Below are 14,919 nucleotides of genomic sequence, written 5' to 3'. Positions count from 1 at the left end.
TTTAAGATGTATTTTATTGTCATATCCATTTTCCTGTTTTTTCCCTTCTCTCCCTCTCCCTTTCTTTCATTCTTCACTAAAATCAAACTTTAAAAAAAGAACGTATGGGCATGAGGTTTCTGCAGTATTAAATTGGACAGCTTTATGGCATTCTTGATATGGCTCTTCGAATTTGGTAAGGATGAGTTTTTAAATTCAACAATATATGTATGTTCTCTACATAAAGTACAGAATGAGTGTATCATCTTATTTAGAAATGCCAGACTTATTGTTTGAACAGATCCAGACAAAAAGAAGTTGTATGCTTGGGCAGCACTAAGTTAAATGAGCAGTTTCATGTTTGTACTATCAGTTGTGTGACATATTTAGTTCACTAGTATCGCATCAGTTTAAAAAAAGATAGCTCCTATGTCCCATTAAAGGAACTCTGAAACCATGAGATCTGGCAAACGTGTGGTCTTGCGAGAACTGCAGTTCACGACTGCCATTTTGAAATCATGTCTATAGAAAACATGCCCTATTTCAGCTTAATTCTGCACAGTGATACACCAACTGAAGAGGGTCATGGTAGTGGTGCAGCACTCCAGGGTAAGTGCAGTCCTCTGAGTCATCTGGAATTTGAAGTTTGAAGTCGGGATGTCATGTTTGATGGCACCATCAGTTAAGCTTTTCCTACATTGACAGGATCAATTCATAAAGCTGTCTACAGAGCTGGTGGACAACTCTAAATGTTGAGGACCAAGGTCCTTTGGTACTGTATAGGTATTGTCCTCCACCACCCCGATGGGGTTAACTCTGTCCCCTAAACCCTAAATCAGGCCCTTACTTTTAAACTGTTTCCTGTTTGTATGCATGGTGTACAGTATAACACAAATATACATATTTTTTAACTAAAACGTTTCTTCTGCTTGTAGCATGAATTAAGTTGACATACTTTTTGGAGTAGATTCCAGTCCACAAATGTTAGTAATTAGGGGTTAGCATTTAAAAAAAGAGTGGTTGCATAAGAACAATCATATCGCACTCATGGGACACCACCTTAACGCAAAGTAATGTATTGTAATGCAAAGCAGCACACACGCTGCTCAGCATTACTTTTAGGCAACTTTCCAAAAAACCAATAACACATTTGTTGGTTTGAGTCACTTTTGATAATTCTTCAACTGCGTGGATTGGCAAAAGGTAGAGCACATACTAGTTATAAATGAAGACATTTGTAGAATATTGATCCTTCCATGCCAGAATCGGTTTCCACTTACACTTGTTTTTCCTTTAGACTCTTAGCATCACTTTCGGGTGGGCAGTTGAGAAGCAACGTTGTTGCTATTTTTCATAAGAGGGAATATCACCAAGACTGACTTTGTACTCTCTTCTCTTTCTCTTACCTGAAAGTTCAGCCGTTTTTTTGGTGTGGCCTTTTTCATGTTAATTAATGGTTTGTCCTGGACCCCTGGGTAACCAGCATTATTTTATTCCTGCTGGGAGTCAGATTGTCACAAGGGACTGTAGGATCCATGCTGCCTCTGCGACCATCCCGACAGAAGGCCACATACCATCAGAGACAGCTGTCTGCATATGTGCCTGACTGCTACAAATGAATCTTATCTTAGTTGAAACTATTGACAAAGCCGCAAGTGTAGAAGGCTCAATTAAATCTTGAAAAAGCTTTGAACGATGCTGGGAGTTCAAACACAGGGGTTGTAAGTGTGTCTATCAAAATAGGGATACATCGTTGGTTTATGACAAATATAAAGTTAAAAATAAATCCTGGAGTTAAAGTAGATCTGGGAAAAGGGGTCAAGAAATAATTCTACTATGTAGCACTTTATTTCAGCTGTGGATAAAGAATGCTGTAATTGTAACAAAATGTGGCCTTTTCAAATATGTGTACCAGCAGTGTGAGTAGTCCTGCCAAGGAGGCTTTAGTGAGCCTTGTGTTGAGTGTTTGGAAGAGTGATATAACTCATTAAGAGAGAAGCTATACCATCAGGTGTTGACAAAGAAACATGTGATCCTCCCACTTTTGATGCTGCAAGTGATTGGTGGGATGCTTCAGCTTTTGCAAACTCAGGGTCACCTTTCACCATCATTTCAGACATATATTTTTTATCAGATTTGAGCCCAGTGAAGTAAAGGACTTATCTTTGAAGAAGTGATACCCACATTTTGGACTTTTTCCTGACAAGTATAGTTTTTAATATAGACTTATAGCAGCAAAGGTTTATATGGCTAAGGACAGGCAAAATACTCTACAAAGTGTCATCAGGGAAATGTGGGTTATTAGTCGAAATTTGGTTCAAAAATTGCATGACAGTGTGTGAGAAAGGTAATGTACTCAGCAAGTACAAAAATGTTTTCCATAAGGAACTCGGCGAGGGTGAGGTTTTTTGCAAATTAACAAGTTTCAATCCATGTCAAACATAGATTTAGAAATGGTCTTTTGCCTGTGATGAAGGAGCTATTGCATTTAATAAGGGAGATAAAAAGTGAAGAGAAAAATACCTCTGCATGGGTTTTCTATATTTTTTGGGGCTGATTTGCATTTTCTTAACAAACAGCTTTTGGTGAATTGCAGTCCCCTACCAAGGATCCATGAAACAAGCCAAATATATTTCAACTCTGTGTTTAGAGACAGCATATCAGCAGATTAAATTAACACCATAATGCTGCTGTTTGGCCAGTTTGTTACCCCATTCATACTTAAAAGTATATTAGGATAACATATGGTTTGGCATCGGCTACCTCAAGTTTTTCAGAAGCTTTTGGATTCACTGTTTGGAAATATAGAGAGGTGGCTGCTTTTCTGGAAGATGCCCTGATATGTGTTAAAAGTGAGCTAGAACATAACCAGATTTTGCACAAGGTGTTAGGTGCACTGCAGATGAAAGTATGCCTTAACATGTCCTATTCACAAACATAAGTGTACTTGTGAAGATCTCCACACATGGATGACAGGAAGGGATACAGCACATTGGGTGTTGTGATTGACCTTAGAGTGGAAAGCAGATTTTGGAACTTTTCTTTGATCATTTAAGGCAAACAAAGCACTTGGCTGCACCAGTTTCTAGGCAATGTAAAACAAGACACTGTGGGGCAGATTTATGTTAACTGGCGCATCCCGAGGGATGCGCCAGTTAACATGCGCCACAGTGCGCCACAGCTACGCCACCCATGGTGCGCCGCATTTATGATGCGGCGCACCATGGGGCAAAACGGCACAGATGCGTGACGCATCTGTGCCGGAAATGTGTCGCATTGCTGGAGTTGCGTCGCAAGCACGACGCAGCTCCAGCAATGCTCTGGGGGGGCCTATTCTTTCAATGCTGCCTCAAGCCTTACGCCTGCTTCAAGCAGGCGCAGGGTTTTGACGCAGCATTGCCCTGAAAGTGACTGAGTGAAATCTCATAGATTTCACTCAGCCCCTTTCAGGAGGCGTTCCTGCGCAGGAACGCCCCCCCTGCACAGGAACGCCTCCTCATGGCGCAGTGCTGTACAACGTGACGCATCTCCTAGATGCGTCACGTTGTAAATAGGGCGCAGGGATGTGCCACGTTTCTGTGCCGTTGCGTCACGCAATGGCGGCGTAAACGTGGCGCAAGCCCTTCATAAATCTGCCCCAGAGAGATTATCTTTACTGTAAAGTAAATTTGTGAGGCAGGAACTGAGTCATACTTTCCCAAACAAATATGTGGGGATAGTGATAGAACATTTATCTTTATTGGTATAGAAGGAATGGTTACTAAGAGCTGAGTGGACCCTTTAAACACTACTGCAGAGTAATCTGGTAAAATAGAGCTGATAAGGACAGAGGGCAGCTTGCTGTTTGCTGGAGGTAGCCCCATCTTCTGCTAACTTACTGTGCCTCCAGAACTACCACAAATCTCTGAATAAGTTTGCTCTAGGGTGTAAGTTATTTATCCTCTTACTGAACACAAAGACAAAAGGGTCAAGGTGCAAATGAAGAGTGACTTCTTCTCATCAAAGCATCTCTACTGAGCATGAACATTTTGGGTGACCATAAATCCAAAGGAAGCTAGGTGCTTCCTAAATGAAAGCAGCAAACTAGCAGCCCTTTGTCATTTGGCAATGTGCTAAACTGGGAGCTATGATGGGTCTTTCATAACTTCAGCTAATAGCCCCTGTCAATGAGAGCACAATCGAAAGTATACACAACAGCATTTAAGACTCGACAAGAAACAGCACATCCCGATAGAAGGTATTTTCCCTTTTATTACGTGGAAGCAGGACACCCTGGGGATACAGTTGACCCTGAATAATTTTGACTAAAGGAAAATGTGTTTGTTCCTTGAGGAATATACCCAACCCTGAGGAAGTCCTGTTGGACGAAACACCTTGGCGGGGCTGATGTGGACTTTGAAACAGATGAACAAAGACTCCCTGATCCATATATTTGGACTTGATGGATTTATTAGGTCTTTTGTACTTCTCAACTTTATTCTATATGATGTGACTGTAAGCTCCTTTTCACTTTGTGTGTATCAACAACTTTTTGAAAAGTTAAAATTTAGAGACTCCTTATCTTTGCTTGACAGTGACAGGGTTCCATTGTTACCCAAAGAATGCATACTATCCTTGTCCCTGTTTTGCAGGTTTGACCTGCTCAGGGGTTGGAGCTCCAGAGAGACAGCAGGCCGCCTCCCCACTCTTGCAGCCAAACGCGTTTCGGGCTCCCATGAGCCCTTGATCACTGGCGAGAAAGGAAACAGGATGCGGAAGCATGGAACATCATTTATTTGCATTCAGAGTCCCGCCCAGGTGGGCCAAAGGCATGCTGGAAATTGTAGTTCAAAGTGCTGCCCTTTGACTCGCACTTGGTGAGAGGAACTGCGAGTCAAAGGGCAGCACTTTGCCCTTTGCCAACTAGCCCACCAGGTACCTCCAGTATGCCCCAAGGAGCTCCGTTGCAGAGAGGTGCTCTGAGGCCACGCCCCTTTTTATACCTCTCTGCAACACAGCTCTGTGGCGCTTACTGGAGGTAGCTAGTGGGCTAGTTGGACCCCAGGGACCACCAGGATTCAAAAGGACTTAATTCCCCAACTTAAAACGTGCTACAGGGAGTGCTTTGCATAGTGGTGAAGGCGGTGGAGCCTGAGTTCACATGTGTGCAAACACGCCCTGTGGCGTGGTTTAAGTTGGGGAACTAATTCCTTGTCAATACTGAGGGTCCCTGGGGGCCAACTAGCCCACCAGGTACCTATAATAAGCGCCACGGAGCTGCGTTGCAGAGTGTTGTAAAAAGGGGTGTGGCCTCTTAACACCTCTCTGCAACGCAGCCTCCTGGCACATACTGGAGGGACCTGGTGGGCTTGTTGGTCCCCAAAGACCCACAGGATTAGGGAGGAAATAATGCTCTAACTTAAAATGCACAGCAGGTTGTGCTTGCAGATATATCACCTTAGGCCACGCCTCCTTCCTTCACCACTGTGCAAACGCGCCCTGTGGCGCTTTTTAAGTTGGGGGATTAATTCTCTTTCAATACTGAGGGTCCCTGAGGGCCAAATAGCCCAGCAGGTATGGCCAGTATGCACCAGGGAGCCGCATTGCAGACAGGTGTTCAGAGGCCATTCCCCTTTTTACACCTCGCTGCAATGCAGCTCTATGCCGCTTACTGGAGGTACCTAGTGGGCTAGTTTGACCCTAGGGACCCTTAGGATTGAAGGGGACTTAATTTATCAATTTAGAATGATGACAGGGCTTGTTTGAACAGTGATGAAGGGAGGGGAGGGGCCTGACGTGATGTGTGCAAACACGCCTTTTGACACATTGTAAGTTGGGGAAAACATTTCATTTCACACTTGAGGGACCATGGGGGCCAAGTACCCACCAGGTGCTTCCAGGAAGCACCACTGCCCTGTGTTGCAGAGAGGTGGTGCAGGCCGTGCCCCTTTTTACATCTTTCTACTACACAGCGCTGTGGTGTTTACTGGGTGTACTACGAATTCCAATTTGCTCACCTGTTATCAGGAGAGACCTCAGTGCAGCATCTTTGAGCCCAGTACCGATCCTGAAAAATAATTCTAAACATACTTACTGGTAACTTAAATTTCCTTCCATAGGCTAACATTGACTGGTTTCACTTGGAAATTCTTCTAAGTGTGGAGTTTTGGAACTTTTAAATATTCACCTAAAATCATCCGAACAATGAATTCCGATTTAATCAACTGTTATCAAGAGAGAACTCGGTGCTGCATCTTTTAGCCCAGCACTGACCCTGAAAAGTAATTCTAACCACACTTACAAGTAACTTGTATTTCCGTCCATAAGAATCCATTGGCTGGTTTTCACCAGAAAAGTTTCTAGTGTCTATTTTCACAAAATACAAGTATTCCTAAAATATCGCCTGTTTGACTTAAACGCATTCTTTCAACTGTTTACAGGAGATGCACCAGTGCTGGATCCAGGATCCACCACTGAGTAGGAAAAAGTAATGAGAACACTACTTACTTGCTAAGATAAGATAACATTGGTGATTCTATGTGAAAAAGTTTCTGTCAACTTTTAAAATACAATAATATTCCTTAAAAATCATTACTGTAACCAAAACGATTTTACTCAACTGTTGTCCCAGGACTGAATCTAGGATCCAGTCCTTTGCTTAGAAAAGTAATCCATAAAGTACCTAATTGCATTTAACTAGGAATTCCCATTCAGCTCAATGCTGCATTGGGTTTGAAATTGCGTTGCCCATTGTAACAACTGTAACTACTGTACTTAAAACTCTATTGCCTATTTGCAAAGTATTTAAACTAAAGTAACTCATTCTGAGAAAGTATATTTTGGAATGTAATGTTTAATGTAATTATAATGTAATTGAAAAAATTTAGTAAATCAGTATCAAAAAAATAAATATAAGAATTAATAAATTAAAAAATAGTCATTTACAAAACATTTGAAATTCACTGAAAAAACCATAGGTTTAAGACATGTTATAGTTAGGAATTAGCATTTAAAAAACCTTAGAATTTCACTGAAAAAACTATAGGTTTTAGGGGTGTTTTAGTTAGTTGGACATTTCACTCGTACAACACCATTGAAATTCGCCCGTTATAGTTAGTCGCACTAACTATCACTTGCGCGCCCACAATCCACTGCTGATGATGTCACATATTACATCATTCATGACATGGTCAGTGACATCACTGATGACATCTTAAATGACAGTACAATTATGAACTAAGAAATGCATCCTCAGTGACAGAAGGATGTGCATTAGGCTGGCTTAATGCAACATAGTGTGCCACAAACGCATGCACAGCGTACCAATGATAAAGAAAGAAGGAGGTAAAAGGCACAAGACCAGTGGGAGATTAATGATCTCCTAAATGAACTAAGAATATGTGGAGCTGCCCAATCACAGGGGGCCTGGGTAGTGGAAACGATTAAATACATCCAACGCTGTGATGCACAGCAATACCATCTATGGGAGAACCCCAAGACAACCTGTTTCCCAAGAAATCATAGCCCATGGCTCTATAAAAAAGTGTATCTCTTAAAGTATTCTTGCCTTCTTTTAAAAGGAGAGTCGCTCCAATTACTTTAAACGTCGGACGCCCACACCGTGCCAGGCTAACAGGAAAGACATGATAGAGGGCGACATGAACAAACAGATACCAAGATGTTATTGTCAGGCTAAGAACGAGTTGCTCCATTGACTGATCCCCAATCCCCAAAATATACTCACAGTTCTTTATAGGTGCCTCAAACCTTTACACCTACCCCGTCCCAAACCCAGCTGGTAATGCATTAGTGGCAGCAGGATGTGGGCTAGTTATATCCCCAGAACATGGGCATACCAAACAAGGGCTTGTTGTCATGGCATCCTGAAGCAGAATCTACTCTGCGCTTCTGTATCTGTTAACCGGTCTATAACGGAGCCGCGTGTACTGTTTTTTTTACATATAAGATACTCTGTTGGAGGGTCCCCTCTATTCCATGTTATCCCATCAATACAATAATACCAAATTTAAAAGGAGCATGTCTCCTACTAACTGATAAAGATCCTGGTGTAGCACTAATACTTAATACATATGTGGACTGTAACAAAATGCTCTGTCCTGTTGATAATGGTCCAGTGTTCATGCTCCACATGATTACGCCAATAGTAAAAGGGGACACTGCTCCAAGGGTAGGGTGCAGGGACTCACCCATTCACCTACAAAAGCAGAAAGGTTAAGGAAAAAGGGGAAAGTCCTATGTGGGACGGACACATCAGTCAGGGAGAAGAACAAGTCTTGCCTCCTGTTGCCCTCACATACCCCAAGGGATGTTATGCTTCATCATCGGGCGGTTTGCTCGTCGTTGGGCCGGTACTGCAATTCCCAACGGGTCCCCTAAAGGGTCTCTTTATCGGAGTTCTTTCAAGGTATGCTGGATAGTTCATGCGGGTGTGTGGTGTGTTTTTGGGTCCTCCTAAGGGTAACCAGATCCATGCATAGTGGTTTAAAAATGGTAAAGGGGGGCCTAGACAGGTAGTGCAATCTGGTATCACCCTTCACAGAATACAAGCCCATTGAAAAGTTATAATCCCAAGAGGCACAATGTACCTAAATAATGTAACGTGATCAACATGTTTTGCATCTCTGCTGCCGTAAGGGTCATTGGCGCTTGTTCAGAACTGGGATTTAAAAATATATATAGTGAAGTGCTTGTGAGAATATAAATAACAATACAAGTAAGTACCCATAATACATGTCAGGGCGGGCCATTGCGCTGTTCCTGATCAAGACCTAGGACAGAAAAGAGAATGGAGAGTTCAAAGGATGTGCATTAGATTGGCTTAATGCAACATAGTGTGCCACAATCGTGTGCACAGCGTACCAATGATAAAGAAAGAAGCAGGTAAAAGGCTCGAGACCAGTGGGAGATTAATGGTCTCCTTAATGAACTAAGAATATGTGGGGCTACCCAATCACAAGGGTACCTGGGTAGTGGAAACGATTAAGTACATCCAACGCCGTGATGCGCTGCAATACCACCTATGGGAGAACCCCTAGACAACCTGTTTCCCAAGAAATCATAGCCCGTGGTTCTATAAAAAAGAGTATCTCTTAAAAGTATTCTTACCACCTTTTAAAAGGAAAGTCGCTCCAATGACTGTAATCGTCGAACGCCCACAACTTGCTGGGCTAATAGGAAAGACATGAAAGAGGGCGGCATGAACAAACAGATACCAAGATGTTATCATCAGGCTAAGAGCGAATTGCTCTATTGACTCGTCCCCAATCCCCAAAATATACTCACAGTTCAAACCTATAAAGGCACCTATAAAGAACTGTGAGTATAGTATATAAGATAAGCATGTCTTATCAGGGTTAAAGCTCAGGTTTTTAAAAAAACTGAAACATTTACTGAAAAAAGAGTTGTGGCATTTTTACTTGTGATAGACTACCATCTACCCCAACTAATAATCCACCTTCCCACACTTATGGCATTCCTTCCTAAATACTGTCTTCATTAATGGCCCATTCATCCCTCATGACGGATATCATCCATATTCATTTATACATTCACAGAGGGAGTCTGGGGTAGTAGAGCAATCAGAACAAGTTATGGCAGTACATTATACAGGCGTGTGACACTTTGCATTGCTTTTACCTTATCAACTACAGTTTTAACAATCATAGATGCATATTTATTTAAAGCAGGATAATTTCGCCTAACATTGGGCATTTGGCATTATGCATGAAATGTTTGATGGTAAGGAATTACACCATGTTGTGTAACTGAGATTTTGTTTGGGAACAAAAGTATAGCAAGAACATGTGAACAATATTAAAAAGTTTTAAGAATACAAGGGACAGTTCTAGACGCAATTTTTTGTGGCAAGTACACATTATGGATGAAATAAATTTTGAGTAGATTGGTTAATCAGCAGCAACTGTATGGAAAACATTCTGAGGGCTAAATCTATTTTTATGTACGGAGAAGTGCTATGGAGGGAGAAATTATTATGCGTAGCTTAGCAGTGTCCTCTTTCAGTGCTCAAGATTCCTCCCACATCTTTGTTGAGTGTCGTGTCATTCTGGTTTTGGATACTGGAGAGAAACCATCACTCATCCTTTGTCAGCAATTTCTGCTGCAACATTTACCACTGGCATTTTCTAAATCATGTGAGCTCAGTTCAGTTCTTGACAAAATATTTATTTTGATGTGCTAATGATTGAGGAGATCAGGTATCACCATGTTTTTCCTTTTTTTCACTTATTTGAATTACTTTTTTGCTGGAGTGCCTAGAGTCAAAATTAATGGATGCAGGGCAGGCCTATGTGAGGAGCAATTAAAAAGAGTGTAAAGGTAACAGGCATTATGGGGTATTTGAGTCTTGGGGATATATTTTCTTCTTTCATTGTTTTTATTGGCCATATTTGTTATAATTGTGGTGTTTTACTGTCTGGGGTCTTGTGTGCTATAAGCCATATGTTCCTCAGTTATTTTAATGGATTTTCCATATTTTGAATCCTGCTGTGCTAGATATGATTTTGGGGCTGTGGATGGAAATTGTTGTAGAGAATGTCAAAGGCAAAATATTGAAGGGTCACAATATTGTGACCAGACTATCAAGAGACAAACTATCAAAGAGGTTAGAAGTAAGGTAACAAAACCATGTTTACTGATAATCTGGATGTGACTGTCCGGGAGTTTAACAGCTGTATTGACAAGGCAGGGATTCAAGATGCCCCTCCAAGATTAAAAAGAGTTAAAGAAAGGTCTGCTCCCTGTTTGACCAAAGAACTAGTGGGAACTAAGTTACACCTCAGATGCCGGGAACGGTTTTGGAGGAAAAGATTTGATGATAATAGCAAGTTAGCTTTCAAAGAAGCTATTCTTAGGTATAAGAATCCTATCACACAGGCAAAGGCAATGTTTTTCACAACTAGAATATGTATGGCTCAAAACACACAGAAAGAAATATTGATTATTGTGCACAGTCTTTCTAAAACCAATAGAATCAGTCAGCCTTTGACTTATTCACAAGAAAATTGCAATGAAATAAATGGGCTCTTTGTAGAAAAATTAGAATCCTCAAAAATGTGATAGCTAATAACCCTACTGAGGATTGTGATTAGCCGGAAAGGGAGGAGGATAGTTTTATGTTTGATCATTTTGCTGATTTGGAAATTGAGGGTGCTAAATAAAGTCAAGTCAGGCTCTCCATGTGATCATTGTCCCTCTAAAATGCTGCAGTGAATGGCTTCCTCAATGACAGACTCTCTTACTAGTCTTTTAAATATATATATGAGGGCATGGGAAGTTTCTGACTACTTCAAGGAAGTTACTGTGCTTCCAGTATTGAAAATACCTGGTGATAACCCTAACAATTTTAAGAATGTTCACTCTATTTCCTTGTTGTTGTTTTATGCTAACCTCTTGGAAGCTCATATAATTCAAGAAGTAAGCTCCTTCCCCTCAACCACAACTTAGTGACAAAGCACTGATTCTATCAGTTATAGATGATCTTAGAAGGAATCTGGATAATGAGCATCCTCCAGAACTGCTATTACCCAACTTATCCATGGCTTTTGATGCCATAAGATTTTATTGGATTCATTCTGGAGGGTGGGTCTTAGGGGAGGGCCTTCAGCTGGCTTACCTCCATTTTGGAGAACAGGAACCAAGCAGTGCAACTCATCCCTTTTAGGGCACGAGAACGAAAGATCTATTGTGGTGTTCTACGAGGGTCTGCTCTTTTCCCCTCACCTCTTTAATGTCTCTATTCGGCCCCTTATTAAGGAGCTGTCTAAAAGAGGCTGTTGCATTTTGTAATTACTCAGATGATTGTTAGATGGATTTTCCTTCAGCTTGACACTCTGGTACCTGCACAAGATCATTTTAGAAGTATGATGTACTTCATCAGTAGGTTGATGAAACACAATCATATACCATTGAATGTGGAAAAGGCTTAAATTGTGGTGTTATGTGAAAATTCCTCCTTTTGGCCTCCTGAAATGGGTATGAAACCTCCTAAAATTCTAGCTAAAAAGGAATTGGAGTTTTATATCTATCGAATAAGCCACTCATTATGTCTCAAAGGGTGTCTTTATTTTAAGAACTGCTAGGAAGTTCCAAATATTTCCCTCTATGGAAGCCCTAAAGTCCATCATGGTTGCTGTTGTTGGTGCTAGATTGGATAATGCCAACACAATATATGTTGGCCTTCCTGAATTTGAACTAAAAAGATTGCGATTTTAGAAAGTGAATTAACCGTATCTGAAATTCTTCCGCTGGCTACCAATTAAACAGCTATTTACATTTAGAATTTGCGGTTTAATCATCAAGACGCTAATGGTAATGACCTAGGTTTCTTAAGAGGCTGAATAATCAGATATTTTCAAAAGAGGACTCTCCACTCAGCATCCACCACTCTTTTCGTGGTTCAATGATTTAGGAAAATTAGGACTGGAGGGAGCAAATGCTCAATACTTCCCCTAAGTAATGGAATGCTATCCCAGTAGAGATGCATTCAATTTCTGAACTGGTCTCATTAAAAACGTGGCTTTTAAAGCAGGCATTTAACAAACAGGCATATTGTATCACCTTAATTTCTTCAGACATAGCCAAGACATATTTGGGTGAATAATGTGTTTTATAAATATTCTATGATGTAACATAACATACATACTATTATATAATATAAGTGCACATAGTCTAGTGAGCAAGGTAGATGTGACTACCGAAACGTGTTGGTTTGATTTTCTGTGCAATTATAGAAAATAAGAAAACGTTTTGCAGAAGACACTGGCTGTGAGTGGCGGCTCATTTCGTTGATTCCATGGATTAATGGTGTTGGATAGTCTAGTATAGATTTACTATTCTTAATTCCACATCTACATACATTGAAGATACAATATCAATATTCTGTCTTCATTCCTGTCCAACATCATGGATGACCTCGAAAGCATTCTAAATTTTCGGTATTTTCTTGTCTCCATGATGCTTGTTAGTGGTTAAGGAGTCTTCAGGCTGAGGTGGGCATCCATTTTCCTTTTTTTTCTCAGCGTTTTTAGCCATTGGCTTATGCTCAGCCCTCACTCTATCAGAAGCGTGTGTGTAGTAAGGAGGTTGTTTAATATGTTTTTTTCTGCAATTTTCAAAAGTCTTTGGTTAAAGTTATTGCTTGGTGGCATTTTTATTTTCTGGCATTTTTATTTTTAGTACTTTTTCAACTTTCCTCGTTCCTATGCTACAAATAGGGGTCTCTAGTTGGTTTGAACCCTGGTCAAGTAGGGACCCTATTCTAGTCAGAGTAAGGGAGTCACACGGCTAAGATAAACCCTTCTCCCTCCCTTGGTAACTTGGCACGAGCAGTCATTCTTATCGCAGAGGCAATGTTTAAGGCATTTTTACAACCACACAGCAACACACTACAAATGAACATCACACCAGTTTAGAAAAATCACCAATATTTATCTGAAGAAAACAAGACCAAAACGACAAAAATCTAACATACACTAGTAACAACAAAAAAGGTTAAAAACAGTTCAGTTCATTGAAATCTGTGGATGCCTCAGTTTTAGCACAAAGTACCTGGGATTTGTCAAAATCAAAGACAAAAATAGGCACAAGGGAAGTGAGGCACCTAAAACGCAAAGCAATGCGTAGCTTCCTTACTCCCAGGAGAGATGATGCATTGGTTCCCTACTACCAGGGGAGGTGAAGCGTTGGTTCCTTACTACAGCACAGGGGAGGTGATGCGTCAGTTCCTTACTGTCAGGGGAGGTGATGCGTAGGTTCCTTCCGGTGAGGGGAGGTGATGCGCCAATATCCAAATACACAGCCTCAGTTCCTTGCTGCGGGGCAATGATGATGAAGAACTAGATGCCCAGGGACGATGCATCAAAAATCCAGACATGCTGTGTCGATGCAGTGGCAGAACAGGCGCTGTGTCATTTTCAAAGAAGTGAACTAAGTGATGCATTGAAAAAATGAGCCCTGAGAGCCGATGCATGGATTTTCTTCTGTGATTTACCAAATTCCACTTCCAAGGTTTCATGAACTGGATTTGACACTGTTTGGCAAGTCAGGGCTCTCAGCAGAAGAGCCCAGGCGCTGGTAGCTGCAGCCTTTGATGGCCTTGAGGTTTCTTAACAGGAAGCAAGTACACAGAAGTCCTTGGAGAACATTGGAAGCAGGATACAGAGAGCAATGTCTAGACCTTTCACTACCCAATGCAGAATCAAAATGCAGCAGGCCACTACAACAAAGAAATCAGCAGAGTGTCAGTCCGTCCTACAGTATCCAGCTCTTCTTCTTGGCAGATTTTTCTTTAGTTCAGAAGTGTTCTGAAGTTATGGTGTCACAGTTCCAGTACTTATACCAGTTTCGGCCTATTGAAGTAGGCAAACTTCAAAGGAAAGTCTTTGTAGTGCACAAGACCCTGACTTTCCCTGAGCTGGCTCTAGACTCAATGCAAGTAGGCCTTTTGTGAGGACAGGCACAGCCCTAGTCAGGTGTCGGTGACAACCCCTCCCACCACTCTAGCTCTGGAAGGCCCATCAGCCTGGTGATGGCCCATCAGGATATGCAAGGCACACCTTAGCTCCCTTTGTGGGACAAATGTAAATGTAAATGTGTTTGTATTTATATAGCGCCTTCTACCCAGAGGTCTCATAGCACTGTATTCATACCATTGTGGAACCCTTCCTGGTTTTCCTGTGATATGTCCACTCCTGGGCACCCACAAGGTGAAGCCAGGCATCCAAGCGCTGCTGGGGCCGTTGTGGAGATTAAGCAAGCTATTGCCCAGAGTCACAGAGTGGGACCCATGATTAGACTAGGCACCGAGGCGAGAATTATCAGGTCCGGGGAGATTGAGTCCAAGAGCCGCCGAAGCGGGAATTGAACCCTGGTCCCGGGCCAGACCTCTGCATCAGGGTCTGCCGCTCTAACCATTGAGCCACG

Source organism: Lissotriton vulgaris, chromosome 3_1 (genome assembly GCF_964263255.1).
Source record: "Lissotriton vulgaris chromosome 3_1, aLisVul1.2, whole genome shotgun sequence".
In the NCBI taxonomy this organism is placed as follows: Eukaryota; Metazoa; Chordata; class Amphibia; order Caudata; family Salamandridae; genus Lissotriton; species Lissotriton vulgaris.
Note: the sequence above shows the minus strand (reverse complement) of the source record.